The sequence below is a fragment of the Panthera uncia genome (genome assembly GCF_023721935.1).
Source record: "Panthera uncia isolate 11264 chromosome C1 unlocalized genomic scaffold, Puncia_PCG_1.0 HiC_scaffold_4, whole genome shotgun sequence".
In the NCBI taxonomy this organism is placed as follows: domain Eukaryota; kingdom Metazoa; phylum Chordata; class Mammalia; order Carnivora; family Felidae; genus Panthera; species Panthera uncia.
In genome coordinates, this window is record NW_026057585.1 from 61,031,005 (window position 1) to 61,045,841 (window position 14,837).

At 43.7% G+C, this 14,837-nt stretch overlaps 1 long non-coding RNA gene across 1 annotated transcript; it reads right to left on the reverse strand.

The window, feature by feature from the left end:
- Window positions 1-1,252: 1,252 nt before the first annotated feature.
- LOC125912563 (uncharacterized) lies at window positions 1,253-14,810 on the reverse strand. Its single transcript, XR_007454783.1, has 3 exons — window positions 13,137-14,810; window positions 6,619-6,729; window positions 1,253-1,797 (listed from the first exon to the last, which is right to left on the reverse strand). It is a non-coding gene; the product is annotated as an uncharacterized LOC125912563 (long non-coding RNA).
- Between the last annotated feature and the right edge of the window lie 27 nt (window positions 14,811-14,837).

A 14,837-nucleotide genomic window follows, 5' to 3' on the forward strand; every position in this document is an offset into this window, starting at 1 on the left:
TGGAAGAACCACTGACAGACCACCTGTCCCCTGTCTACTTCAACTAGGAAGTCTGGAAAAGTTAAGCATTCATTTTCCCAACTTCCAGTGAGGTTGAGTAGCCAGTGAGACATGACAGTGCTGGGGGGTGGATAGTGGTCTGGAAAAGCTTTTCGCTTTTCTAGTATAATGACTACATGAATGTTTTACCCTTCCTACCTATCTCAGATATGAATATGATGTCTGGAGCTGCAGCAGCCATTTTGGAACCATGAGGCAATATGCCTGAGGAAAAGGCCAAGAGAATTGAAGAGCCACTGGCTGTGGGTTCATTGGGCTCCCAGACTAAAACCAAATCTGCATATTCCATCAGACCTGGTGTTGTATAAGGGAGAAAGCACTTATTCCTTTAAGTGCTTGTGTTAAGTTTTCTGCTACTTATAGCCAAAACTATCACTAGCCCGTATAGGAATTAAAGGCAACCGATATAACAGGGATAGTCTTGGGTGGTTTTCATCTTCTTTAAGTTTCACAACACTAGGAGAGATGACATTTATAAAAATGTATAATTTATCATGGCTAGTCACACTTTAAAGGAAGGGTGGGGTTTTTTGTTTTCACTTGAGAGAGAGAGAATATGTGTGCGTGGGTGCATGTCAGCATGGTGGGGGAGAGAGGGGGAGAGAGAGTCTTAAGCAGGCTTCATGCTGGGCATGGGGCTCAATCCCATGACTGTGAGATGGTGACCTGAGCCTAAATCAAGAGCTGGATGCTTAACTGACTGAGCCACTGAGGTGCCCCAAGGAAGTGTGTCTTAAAGGATGATTTGAGAGAGCTGCAGCTATGTGGACCTTAAAAACTTAATTTCAGTGTAAGTTTGCAAAGGTTTGAACACTTATCCTTCTTCAGTAAATTAAAAGCACATCAGGGGCATCTGGGCGGCTCAGTCGGTTAAGCATCTGACTTCAGCTCAAGTCATGATCTCGTGGTCTGTGAGTTCGAGCCCCGCGTCGGGCTCTGTGCTGACCGCTCAGAGCCTGGACCCTGCTTCAGATTCTGTGTCTCCCTCGCTCTCTGCCCTTCCCACACTTGCACTCTCTCTCTCTCTCAAAAAGAAATAAACATTAAAATTTTTTTTTAAAAAAAGCACATCACAGACATTTCCTTTGGATAAATTAGACACAAACTACCTATTGATAGACGTAGCATAGCATCCACGCCCACATTCTACTGAGCGAGTAAGGACATTTGTTTTGATTAACAAACGCCAGGAAAGATTTTTCCTTTTATCAAAGTTGGCCTGGGTTTCAAGGAGATAAAGAACAGGTTTAACTCCCTTGGGGCTGGGTGGTGGCAGCTACTGAGGAGGAAGAACTGCTTGCTTTGGGGTGGCTGGTCCTCTCCTAGGCACACCAGAGGCCTCTGTTTCCCAGGGGTCTGGAATTCTCCCAATGAGAACCAAGAAGGAAACATGGGAGAGCACAGGGCTTCCGGGGCTCAATCAGCCAGCCACCCAGTGGTTAGAAGTCCCTGGGCTTTCCAAATGTATGGAAGGTGGAGGCCTCCCTGACATGAGTCAGGAGGACTGGGAAATGGCACAAAGTTCCAAGGGAGAAAAGCGAGGGTGGGGTGACAGCCGCCACACCAGGAGATACTTAAACATCGTTGGATGCATTCATTCCCACTGGAGGAGTGGAATTCCTGCCAGCCAGCCATTCTCCAGTCATTCAGAGGAGGGACGTGTACTGAGTGTCCACTGTCCATGACATCCTGGGAATGTAGCAAAGGAGGTCCTGCTCCCATAGAGTCTTCAGTTTACTAGAGAAAACAGTTAAAAAGAAGGTATAATGAAATGGGGCGAGTGTTACAATACCTGAAGGCTATTATTTACAATTCATTCACTTCCCTCTGTGTGGTGCCACAGAATGAAGAGAGCGTTGGACAAGAGCATCAGTGAGCCTTGCTTGGTTAAGCCATACATAGACATTCTTCGGTTGTCTGTCCTTGAGTAAATCTCTTTACCCTTTCCACGTTTCTTTTTACTTTAAAATGAGGTCAAGCTAGATGGTTCTGATTCTATTATTTCTATTAAAAATAGAGGTGGGGGGGGGGCACCTGCGTGGCTCAATCATCCAACTCTGGTTAAATGTCCAACGTGGTTAAACGTCCAACTCTTCATTTCGGCTCAGGTCACGATCTCACAGTTCGTGGGTTTGAGCCCCACATCGGGCTCTGTGCTGACAGCTCGGAGCCTGCTTGGGATTCTGTCTCCCTCTCTCCCTGCCCCTCCCCTGCTTGCTCTATATCTCTCTCAAAATAAATACAAATAAAAACTTTAAAAATAGCAGTGGTAACTCTTAAGAATATCTCCCACCTGCTTGTGATTGCCCCATTTGGTCAAGTACCATTTCATTGTTTATTGGCGTGTCCTAAAGTGTGTTCCAAGGAATACATTATTTCCTGAGCGTTTCCTGTTTCTACATGGATCTAACTTGGGTTTCCTGGGCCTGCCTTCCTAGTACTGAAAGCCAGATCTGAGGTTGATCAGCTTACTGCTGGCAATACCATCATTCTACAGCAAGGGCAGATCTTTTGAACTGGTTCTTCTACATAAGTATATTTTCAAAGCAGTATTAACCCAAAGTCTTAAGTTCCTTGGAGAACCAAGGATCAGCTTGTAGAAGTCCATAAATCTTTCAAAGCCATGTTAAAAATGGATACAAAAATCTGTGTACGTGTGTGTGTATGTGTGTGTTGGGGAAAAAGAGTTCAAGGGGTTCATCAGATCTTCAAAAGTGCCCATAATGCCAAAAGACTTAGGAACTTTAGGCTGGAGATTATGATATAATCTTGATATGGTCTCTCCATCTTCTGAATGTCTCTGTTTCTTACACCTTTTACCATTGTTACTATAGGGGTGTGCATCTTTCCTAGCAGACTATTCCTTCCTTAAGAGTGGAGATTGTATCTTATTGAAACAAGTTACACACACACACACACACACACACACAGATTTTGGAGTCAGACAGCAAAACCAACCATAATACCCCTTTCCCAGCTATGGAGATGGACAGCAGAGGGGCACATGACCCCCACTGGCCAATTGAGTTACTTTCTAAGATTTTGCTAAGTGGCACTGGCTGGGCGGACAGGGGGCCGTGGGATCCTTTCCTCTCTGGCTGCACACAGACCTAAGCTGTGCATAGGCCTGTGTCCTTTCTCGCGAGGACATCAGTCTGTAAAAGGAATGAACAGACTTGGCAAACAGACGGAAGCAGAGGTACAAGAAAGAGAACTTGCTGGTTTCAATGCTCCAAGCTTCTCAGTTGCATGAACCAAAAGACGCCCCTCTTCACCGAAGCAAATTTGCATTCAAATCTGTCCCATGCAACCAGAGTCTTGAGCTCATCCATGAGTAGACCTAATAACGTCTACACCTCAGGTGTGGTGAAATTAAAATAGCATGTAATGAAGAAACTGCCAGTGAGCTTTCACCCGGCTTGTGACTGTCCCATCTCAACAGGTACCTTTTATTTGTTCTTCAGTGCGTGCCAAGGGACTCTAACTACACAGGCTGTAACTAGGTTTTCTCTGAGTTGAAAAAATGACTAAATAATTTGATGAAGGCTTGGTTAAACAAAACTCTTTCCCAAGGGACTTTTCAGAGTCTCCAGTCTTCTATGTTGCCTCTTGAATTCCCAGCTTGGGCAAAGTCACATGACCACAGGGCCCTACGTCAAGAAGCATCTGTGAACACGTTTTGGGAACCGCGGCCTCTGTGGCCAATTCAGGAGTTGTGCTGTCACAAACACTGCTTCGGGGACAACCTGACTGCCATCCAGTCCTTTTTCTACTGAAGCAGAAGTCCAGGAGCTTTTCATCCCCCGTTCTGATGATTACCAGCCATGAGCCTTGGAAAGTCACTTGCTTTCCCTGAGTCTCCGTTTCGGTCACCAGTAAGGTGATGATAATAGACTGCACGACATCCAAGAACCCATCCCATTACCCAGGCCTCTGCTCGTGGGATTATAAAAGGTTCTGAGAGGATTGAATGCAGGGGGCAGTGGACACTCTGGGCCTAGGAAGGTCAAGAACGGCCCAGGCGGTTGAGTGGGGAGAAGTGAGCTGAAACAGGGAAATGCAATGAGGGCTCACAGCCGTCCCTAGAACCAGCTCCATTTTGGGGTCGGGGGGGGCGGGGATCTTATGCCAACGTTCTGGCATAGCAATCTCTGGATTTTCTCACCTCTCTTAAATTGAAATTTCTAATAGTACTGGATTCCATGGGTTTGTATATTGTTTTATGGGGCCTCATAAAACAAAAGGTTAAAATGACACAATTTTCCCTTGTGGGTCCTCAAAGGCCAAGAAAACCCTTCAGCAAGAGGCAGAGAGCAAAGATCGTCACGATTCAGACTCCGAGTCCTGAAAAGCATTGGGTTCTTTCCGTTCTTATTCAGTTGAAATGTGATCAAGACAGCTGTGAACCGAACCCTCTTCTCTTCTGTGACCATCAACTAACCAACAGGAACCCGTAGTGTTCCTAGGGATGCTGGTAAGTGTCAATGAGATGCCAAAGAGAAAACCTTTCGAAAACTGCAAAGCACTCCACGAATATATTATTTTTATTACTATTCCTAACGTTTAAAGTATTAATTCCCACAGACATGACTTCAGGCGAGTAATTCGTCAGCTCCACCCTTTATATAAAACAAACGCAGTGAGGGATGGGAGAGATTAACTCGAAAATGATGGGAGACGCCTTTGAAAATTGAGGGTCGCTGCAATACTCACTAATTAATAGTAACCATGCAATTGTGAAGTTATAAATAGCTCCGCATCCTAGCAGAACCCAGAGTGCTCTGCTACTTTTTCACTTGTAGCCATTTTGATTCAGCCCATTAGCTCCACTGGCCTATAATTAGCACAACACCCTGGAAAATTAATCCAGCCTGGTGAGTCAACATTGGGGAAATGAAACAGACCTCTAAATCGTGTTGGAATCCAGCTGAAGTCTGAGAGCCGGGTCCTCCTGGTTTCAGAGGGAACTAAAAGCCTCAAATCTTGATTTTCTAGCTAAAGATAGAGGAGTCCTTCACTGTATTCTCGACAACCGAGTTTCAACGTTGCTATTAAGGTAAATATATCCCTTATTGCAATTTTCAGTCAGTCGGAGAATTGCAGCCTGTTACATTATAGTCATACAATGTATGACTTTTAAAATGCAACTTTGGAGAAATGAAACCTGCTGATACAATGAAGACAAAGTGTCCAAATCTCTACCTTCTGGCAGAGACCCTGAGGTCAGCCTGAGCAGGAGGGTTCGGAGGGCCAGACTAGCAGAGGAAATCTTTTCCTGGAAACTGAGATTGCTGAAATCTGAGCCCAGGGAAAGAGGTACCCAATAGGCAGGGAGGGTAATCACATGTTACTGTAGACAGGAGGCAACAAGCAGATTAAAAGCAATATGGAAGGCTCGAATATGGTGCCGTGAAGGTCGTCAAGAAGACATGACTGCCAGTTGACCCAAGCTGAACTTGGGCCATCAGAGGCCTCTCACCCACCTTCCCTGTCCTTAGAACGGGCATTTCATTTGCCTTCGCCATGCTAGAAGCTACCCCATCAGAGCCTTGAGATAACAATGTGGTACTGAGACCATCTGAACAGTATACATTACTGAACCCTGTTAATGCCTCTACATAGACTTTTAAGATTTAGCAGGCAGGTGCAGAGATTCATTTGTCTTATGGCCACCCAAGACAAGCCTCATTTAAGTAAGTTTGCTTGCCTATTAAAACTGCCACCTACTAACATGGAGTGATGGAGTGGTCTGCCTCTTGCGTCGGTCTCTCCTGGCCCTCCGTGTACAGGGCTCAGTTTGTGAAACGAGATACGGAACCAGCCACCCAGGAGCAAGGAGATGAAAATGAAGAGCAGTGGGTAAAGACGGGCGTGTGTGCTTCTCCTAAAATGCTTTTTGCTTTCTTCAGCGGGCACATAGTGCCACGTGGAGGTGAGTGTGCCGAGTTAAAGGCCAGGCACTAGGTCATCAGAGAAATAAATGGGTCCTTTCATCTTTCTCTTTTTGTAAAGTCGTTTCACTTTTCAAATTAAATATCCCCAGTATCCTTTCCTTGTAAATGTTTATCAGCTTAAACTGTTTTGTTTCCAATGTACACGTGTGATATGATTGGGGAAGTCTGCACGCAAACTTTCCTAGTGAAATGTCAGCTCATGTAGGGCCAAAGTCATCATCTTCCCTTTTGGTTCAAACTCTGACTTCAGATTACCTAGCCTTCAAATCTAGAAGTTTTTCCTTTTCCTGGATCGTCAAATCCAATCGCCAAATCCTGAAGAATCTACTCTACTTCTGCATATGCTTCTTTTCATTCCCCCCCCCCCACCTGCTTATTTAATCTCTTGTGTCTGACACATTAATACCATTTTAATCTCCAGAAAGCACATTCAACCACATCATTTCCTGACTCAAAACATTGAATGGCTGCCCACTGCCTAACAAATTAAAGAAAACTCCTCGGTTTGGCAGTCAACTCCTTGGCCTTACCTCGCATGCCTCCTCTCCACTTGACAATCTACTAGCATATATTTATGCTGTGGATGGTTGGATTTGTAACTCACCTGCTACAAGGGAAAGGCCTTCCAAAGTGGAGGTAAGGGAAGGAATCTGCACGCCCAGGGGATAGCTCTGCCCATTAGTCACGGGGCACCAGGGAAAATTCACTCCGGCTGCTGGTAAAAAAACCAAAATCTAATGTTGGACTACCATCAGGCCTGTCACATCATCTTCTTAAGTGAAGGAAAATACCACATTAACTTTTAAATGACTCCCTATTTGGCAACATACAGTCTTTAGTAAAGGGTGGGAGGAGCCTTGGACTTAAAAATTATGTTTTCCTCTTCCTTCTTCTAGTGTTCTCCATTTTTCATACTGATTTTTTTTTTACATTAAATAATCAGAATCGCATCCCTCTAAAAGTAATTGCTTTCCTTAATCCCCATCACCTATTTGACCCATCCCCTCACCTAAGGAGTGTACTTGTCATGATGAACACCACGTAATATACGGAAGTGTTGAATCACCACATTGCACACCTGAAACTAATAGAACACTATTTGTTAACTAATCAGGATTAAAATAAAAATTTTAAATAAAATAATAATAATAGTATCAAAAGGTTTGCGAGTCTTAGAATATATCTTGAGATAATTCTGGGGGGGAAGCTATCTATGTGAGTTTTACATGAAGGCATTTGATTGCAAAAACAGTATTTCCTCCTTTTTAACTCTGCTTTTATAAAATACAAAATTGGGTCTGCATTATTTTTGTATCATTTTAGTTCATAAGTTACTCCATTTTCATGGTAAAAAAAATAAAAAATAAAAGCAATCGCTCTCTTTCCCCCAGCAATATTATTACTGTGTTTTTAAACAAAATACAGTATTAGCAGATTGAATCCAGTTACATATATGAAGTATTGTGCACCATGACCAAGTGGGATTTATCCCAGAATGCAAGATTGGTTTTACATATGAAAAATCAAAGAATGCAATACACAATATCAGTAGAATAAAAAACATAAACCACGTTGATCTTTTTTTTTTTTAACGTTTATTTATTTTTGAGACAGAGAGAGACAGAGCATGAACAGGGGAGGGGCAGAGAGAGAGGGAGACACAGAATCTGAAACAGGATCCAGGCTCTGAGCTGTCGGCACAGAGCCCGACACGGGGCTCGAACTCACGGACCACGAGATCGTGACCTGGGCCGAAGTCGGCAGCTTAACCGACTGAGCCACCCAGGCGCCCCCACACTGATCATTCTTAATAGGAATAGGAGAAAACTATCTCAAAATAATAAAAGCCATACACGAAAACCCCAAAGCAAACATCATTGTTAACGGAAGGATTAGATGCTTTCCTCCTAAGATCAGGAACTAAACAACCATGACTGCTGTCTGCATCTCTGTTCAACACTGTACTGGAGGTCCTGGCCAGGGCAATTAGACAAGAAAATAAACAAAAGGCATCCAGATTGGAAAGAAAGAAGCAAAACTATCTTTATTCACAGATAACATGACCTAAGAAATCCACTAAAAAAAAACCTATTAGAATTAATAAACAATTTGGGCAAGGTTGTAGGTTAGAAGATTAATCTATAAAATGCAACTGTATTTCTATACATTTGCAATCAAACCATCCAAATTACGAAAACAACTCCATGTGCCGTAGCATCCAAAAGAGTAAAGTATTTAGGAATAAATTTAGCAAAAGAAGTACAAGACGTACTCTGAAGAGCACAAAACACCTACTAAAAGAAACGAAAGAAGTAACATGTTCATGGATTGGAGGACTTAATATTGGCAAGATGGTAACAGTCCCCAAATCTGCTTACCGACTCAATGGAATCCCTAATGAGAATCCCGGCTGACTTCCTTGTAGAAGTTGGAAAACTGATTCTGAAATTCACATATAATTGCCAGGAACTCAGAATGGCCAAAACAATCATGAAAAAGAGCAAAGTTAGGGGCGCCTGGGTGGCTCAGTTGGTTGGACTCTTGAATTTGGCTCAGGTCAGGATCCCAGGGTCTGCCCCTCCCCTCTCCTCTAAAAAATAAAAACTAAAAAAATTGACCACAAAGAAACTTTAATCAAGACAATGTGCTATAGGCATAAAGATTGACATATAGATCAATAGGATAGAATGAGATTCCAGAAATAACCTATGTGTCCATGTTTAATTGATGTTTGACAAGTGTACAAGACCATTCAATGGGGAAAGAATAATCTTTTCAACAAATAATATTGGGACAATTAGATAGCCAAATACAAATGAATAGAATTAGACCTTTACTTCACACCATATACAAAAATGAACTCAAAATGATCAAAGATCTACTATAAAACTCTTAGGAGAAAACACAGGCAAAAACATTTTATGATAGGAAATTTGGCAGTGATTTCGTGGATATGCCACCAAAAGTACAAGCAACAAAAGTACAAGCAATCAAGAAAATAGATTGTATTTCATCAAATCTAAGAGCTTATGTGCTTCAAAGGACACTAGCAAAAAAGTGAAAAGATAAGCCACATTATATTAGAAAATAGTTACAAATAATATACCTAGTAAAGAACATGGATCTAGAATACAAAAGTCCTACAACATAATAATAAAAAGATGAATAACCCAATTCAAAAAAAAGGCAAAGGACTTGAATAGAAGATACACAAATGACCAAGAAGCGGGATGCCTGGGTGGCTCAGTTGGTTGAGCATCTGACTTCAGCTCAGGTCATGATCTCGCAGTTCATGGGTTCAAGCACCATGTCGGGCTCTGTGCTGACAGTTCGGAGCCTGGAGCCTACTTTGAATTCTGTGTCTCCCTCTTTCTCTCTGTTCCTCCCTGCTCGCACCCTGTCTCTCTCTCTCTCTCTCTCTTTCTCTCTCTCTCTCAAAAATAAAGATTAAAAAAATTAAAAAACAAAAACCAAATGACCAAGAAGCAATGAAAACATGTCCACACAAGAACATTCATATAAACAGTGATAGCAGCATCATTCATAATACCCAAATGGTAAAAACAACTCAAATGTCCATTATGAATGGATAAACAAAATATGGTATATCTATAATGAAATATTACTCAGCCAGACTATGGAATGAAATACTGACACATGCTATAGGACACGGATAAAGGTTGAAAACAGTGTACGAAGTAAAAGAAGCCAGACAAAAAAGATCACATATTGTAAGATTCCATATACATGAAGTTTCTAGAACAGGCAAACCCATACAGACAGAAAGTAGACTAGTGGTTGCTTAGCACTGGGGGGAATGAGAATACAGAAGAGATATAACTAAAGGGTATGGGGTTTCCTTCTTAGGTAATGAAAACTGTTCTAAAATTGACTTGTACACTTTACATGGGTGAACTGTATGGTATGTGAATTACCTCTCGAGAAAGCTGTTACATATTAAAAAAAGAAAGAGAGAAAAGAAAAAAAAATCAATGCCCAAGTAGAGTATTCATGGTGTAGCCATTAATGCCAATTTTTCTGGTGGCTGTTTTCATTGGTTTTTAAACATATACAATGGGGATGAATTTGCTTCCATCAAAATGTGGGACATTAAGGGCGCCTGGGTGGCTCAGTCGGTTAAGCGTCCTACTTCGGCTCAGGTCATGATCTCACGGTTCGTGGGTTCGAGCCCCGCATCGGGCTCTGTGCTGACAGCTCAGAGCCCGGGGCCTGTTTCAGATTCTGTGTCTCCCTCTCTCTATGCCCCTCCCCAACTCATGTTCTGTCTCCCTCTGTCTCAAAAATAAATAAACATTAAAAAAAAATTTTTTTTTAAATGTGGGACATTAAATGTCATTTTAGGGGCACCTGGGTGGCTCAGTTGGTTAAGCATCTGACTTTGGCTCAGGTTATGGATCTCACAGTCTGTGAGTTTGAGCCCTGCATCAGGCTCTGTGCTGACAGCTCAGAGCTTGGAGCCTGCTTCGGATTCTGTGTCTCCCTCTTCTCTCTGTCCCTCCCTGCTCATGCTCTCTCTGTCTCTGTCTCTCTCTCTCTCTCTCTGTCAAAAATAAGTAAATATTAAAAAAACATTGGGGCACCTGGGTGGCTCAGTCTGTTAAGCATCCGACTTTAGCTCAGGTCATGATCTCACAGTTCTTGGGTTTGTGCCTTGTGTTGGGCTCTGTGCTGACAGCTCAGAGCCTGGAGCCTGCTTCGGATTCTGTATCTCCCTCTCTTTCTCTGCCCCTCTCTCTCTCAAAATAAATATTAAAAAAAAAATTTAATGTCATTTTATTTTTTCAGAAACAAATTAAAGCTCACTCAATGCCCCCTTGCCAGTGTATTGAGACATTGAATAATAGTCATAATTAGGGTTCCCTCTCCTACTGCAGGGGGGATTTATGCAAATTGTACAGGCCTGTGCGTCTACAGCATCATCGGAAGGAGTCCTCTGGCCTGTGGTCTATACTCATTAACACGGAAGGGATCACAATCTAAGCCTGCATAGGCTAAGGTCTTTTGGAGGAAGGTGATTCTGTCGATTCCCTGCCCTGCTAGAGACTGGGGGATTTTGTAGAGGCTGCAAATCTTGGACTCAGGCCGTCATTTCCCTTTGAGCTCTTTCTACTTCCTGGAGCACTGCAAGCTAGCAAGGCAAGACTCTTCCTCCTCATCGAATATCCAAAATACTAACTTCCTCCTAGTCTTGGAAAATCTCCCTCTGTCAAGGTCTGCTCCTTTTACCCACTGCCTTGAAGGAATTTTCTCCATCTTCTTCTCTTCTATGGGGTTTCTGCTTCCAGTTATGACAGATTTGCTTATTTAAGATCATCCCTCTTACTGACACCAACTAGACAAGCTGGGCAGAATAGAATATGTGCTTGAAGGCACTGAAAGCTTCCGAGGGAGAACTTGAAGGGCCAAATCGCAAAGAGAAAGGAAGTACAGACAGGTAAGCCCGTCATCTGGCACTGCTTTTCCCTTTAATGGGCTTGCTGATTAATCAGCAACCAAGTTAATCAATCAACTCAATTCTCTACCTTTACCCTTTCTCCCTTTTAGATCATCCTTCACACAGTACTCTTCCTAAAATTTAAATAACGGCACCTCTCTCCTTCACATAAATATTTCAGTGGCTTCCCATTCCCTTGGAATGAAGTGCAAACTCCTTATCAAGTTTAAGTAGTCCTCTCAGATCTGGTGTTTGGCCACATTCCCAGATTCCCTTCCCACTATTACCTCTCTAGAGCTCCAGCCATATTCCGCTGGCTTTTAATTCTTCTCAGTTGCTTTCCCCTTACTCACTCCAGGGCCTTTGCACATACTGTTGCAGTCTTTGGATCGCTCTCTTTTCATCTCATATTCATTTTCCTGGCTTTCCTACTTCCTGGCAGATTATAGTTTAAATACCCTCCGGAAAAATTTCCAGATTTCCTACGCTCGGTAATTTTACCCCCATGGAAGGCAAGAAATTTGCCCCTTACATCTTGAACTTCCCTATCAAAGCACCTATCACTCTTTATGATTACTCCTTTATTGTCTGTCTCCCTTTAAAGACAGCAAGTTCTAAAAGGGCAGGAACTGTGTCCTGTTCTCTAGTCTTTTTTTCTCTAGTCTTGCTCCCTAGACACCTAGAGTTGTCTCTCTAGTCCTCAGCCTGGTTCAAAATAAACCCTCACTAAATATTTTTAAAATTACCTGTTAATATTAGAAAGCCCTCATATTTTGTCTTCCACACAGTTCATCATACCTCTCTTCAAGACCTGGCTATTTTTTTTTTTTTTCTTCTAGAAGATTCTAGAGAAGGATAAATGTGAACTGAATGTTATTTAAAATTTTTTAGTCCTTATAACATTTTCAAGATTTTACTGCAATAAAAATTAAAATGTGAGTGAAAGCATGACTACTCACACCACAGGCCCCTCCCCTATTATCCCAATTCGATAGGGTTTAAGGCCTCACTTGCTTTCTTACATGCAAAAAAGTGTGATTACAACTATTTGCATCCTCAAATGACATTCTGGCTTTTCAGCCACTCCAGGATCCGGTTCAAAAATGGCCTTCCTTGTTTTTTGTAGCCTTTTGTGGCTCCTTTCCAGTTTTTATCACAGACTTTGTTTTTCTCTGCTTCCTCTTCTCAGCTCGGCACAGCTCCCTCTGTCATGTTCTATAAACCTGCCACTGTTGATGAGTCTTTTTATGTGCCATCTGAATTGGCCGGCTCGGTCTCATTACCTCTTGGGTTCTGTCTCAAATCTCAGTGGCAAACAATTTTTCCCTTTACCTGTTACTTATTCCCCCCTTGTAATCCGTTTCTTAATTTGGTCACCGAATTACCTCGTCAGACACCGGGCGAAAATGAATGCCATCACTTTTCCATCATCAAATTTTGTCAGCTTTGTTTAGCCCTGCATCACCAGTGCCAAGAACAGTACCTGGTTACTGATAAATAGCACATATTTGTTGAATAAATGAAGTATCTTGGCGTATACTTCATGATCGGCTACTTGGTTTCATTTACATTACTTTTGGTCCTCATATACCACACATAAATATTTAAGCACCATTGAGGTACTTGAAAGTTAATGCCACTTAGTAAAATTTTATTTCAATACATACCCTGGAACCTGATTCAGTTCCAGGCATTCTTCCCTGGTAGGTTCTTTTGTTGTTGTTGATGTTGTTGTTGTTGTTGTTGTTACTGTTTAAGAAATGTAAGAAGAAGGATTTGTTTTATTTCCATTCACAAATTGACTTTACTTCCTTTGGGGATAAGGCCTAGCCTTTGTTCCATAATACAACCTTTAATCAGTATACAACAAATGTAGTCACTTCATTTAAATGTAAACAGCGATGAACTCACCCTGGAAATCAAATTGTTGGTGTTTAAAAATATAGGTAGCAAGTAATAGGCAAGAAGGGTTCTGTGGTCCAGGGGAAGAGGTGCTAACAGAGTGCAGAGAATTTTCTGGGTACCGACCCTAATTTAAGATTTGGGACAGGTGGAGATTTCAGTAAGTGCTGGGTTGTCACAGGGAGGGGTTTGATGGGATGAGAAAGGTTAGTGGGCTTCAGGGTTCTGGAAGAAACGAGGGTGAGGGCATTAGGAGATAAGCTGAGTTAACAAATACGTAGTGAGGTAAAGAAAAGACATCAGGATCTTGGGAGATGGTGGGGAAAGAACCTAGAAGCATGAATTAAAGGAAACTGAAGGGGGAAAGGAGCAAGGGCCAAGGCTTGGACAGTGGAGTCAAGGAAACTAAAGACGCAGCCCCTGGGGGCTAATGTTAAAGGTGGAAAGAGAAAGCAAGGCAAATAGGCCTCAAAGGGAAGAGGAATGAGTGCTTAAAGGGAGAAACGAACAGCGGTGGGGTCCTCCCGTAAAGGGCAGAAGCAGAGGGGGCAGGGTTCTCCTTCAAAAGGCAGAAACAGAGTCCTGAGCCAAGAGATACAGTAGTGTGAGTAGGTGGGTCAGCATCAGGAGGGGAGCACAGGTCCAAGGAGTTCGAATGAGTCTGTGGCTGGCCATGTGAGGCAGTCTGAGTTTTTCGGAGGTTTTCGCTAGCACTGGGGTTCGGAGTTCGTAAAAATACGTTTCAGACGCCCAGGGGATTTCAGTGTTAAGAGTTTGGTGGAATACGGTGGGGTTTGGTGAGGGGCAGGTGGCCAGTGACGATAGGAACCTTCAGCGAGGGCTGGGAATCCATTTCAGCAAGGTTGGGGTAGTTTCAGTGAGAGCTGGAGGGATCTGGGTCGGGTTGCGTGGGGGTGATTTTCGGCCCTGGTGGACCGATGTGCCCGGTGTGGGCATGAATTGAGGTGGGCGTTGGGGTGTATTTCAGGCAGCGCGGCGGGCCAATTTCCGTGGTTTGGGGCGAATTTCTTTTGGGACTGCGGCGCGCGTTTCAGGCCGGGCTGGCGGCGAAGTGCAGCCGCGGCCGAATGAATCCCACCCGGGATGGGGTGCGTCTCGGGCGCGCGGGGGCGAGCGAGGCCGGGAGAGGAGTCCAGCGGGGGCTCTGAGCAGCTTCGGGGTGCGAGGGGACCGCCGTCGGGGCTGGGCCGCACGGACGGCTCGGGGGACTTCGGGGACGTTCCGCGCAGGGAAGGGCACCTCGCCTCCACCCGTCCCGCTCCCGCGGGAACCTGTTGCCGGAGAAATAGGCGGGCGGTGGCGACGGCCGAGGACCCTCCCTCGCCTGCGCCCGGGTGTCTGCGCGGCCCTTTCACCCCAGAGACGCTCCGCGGCGCGGCCCCTCCCTTTGCTGTCTAAATTAAAAAAAAAAAAAAAAAAAAAAAGCCCCCCCCAACACCCGCGCC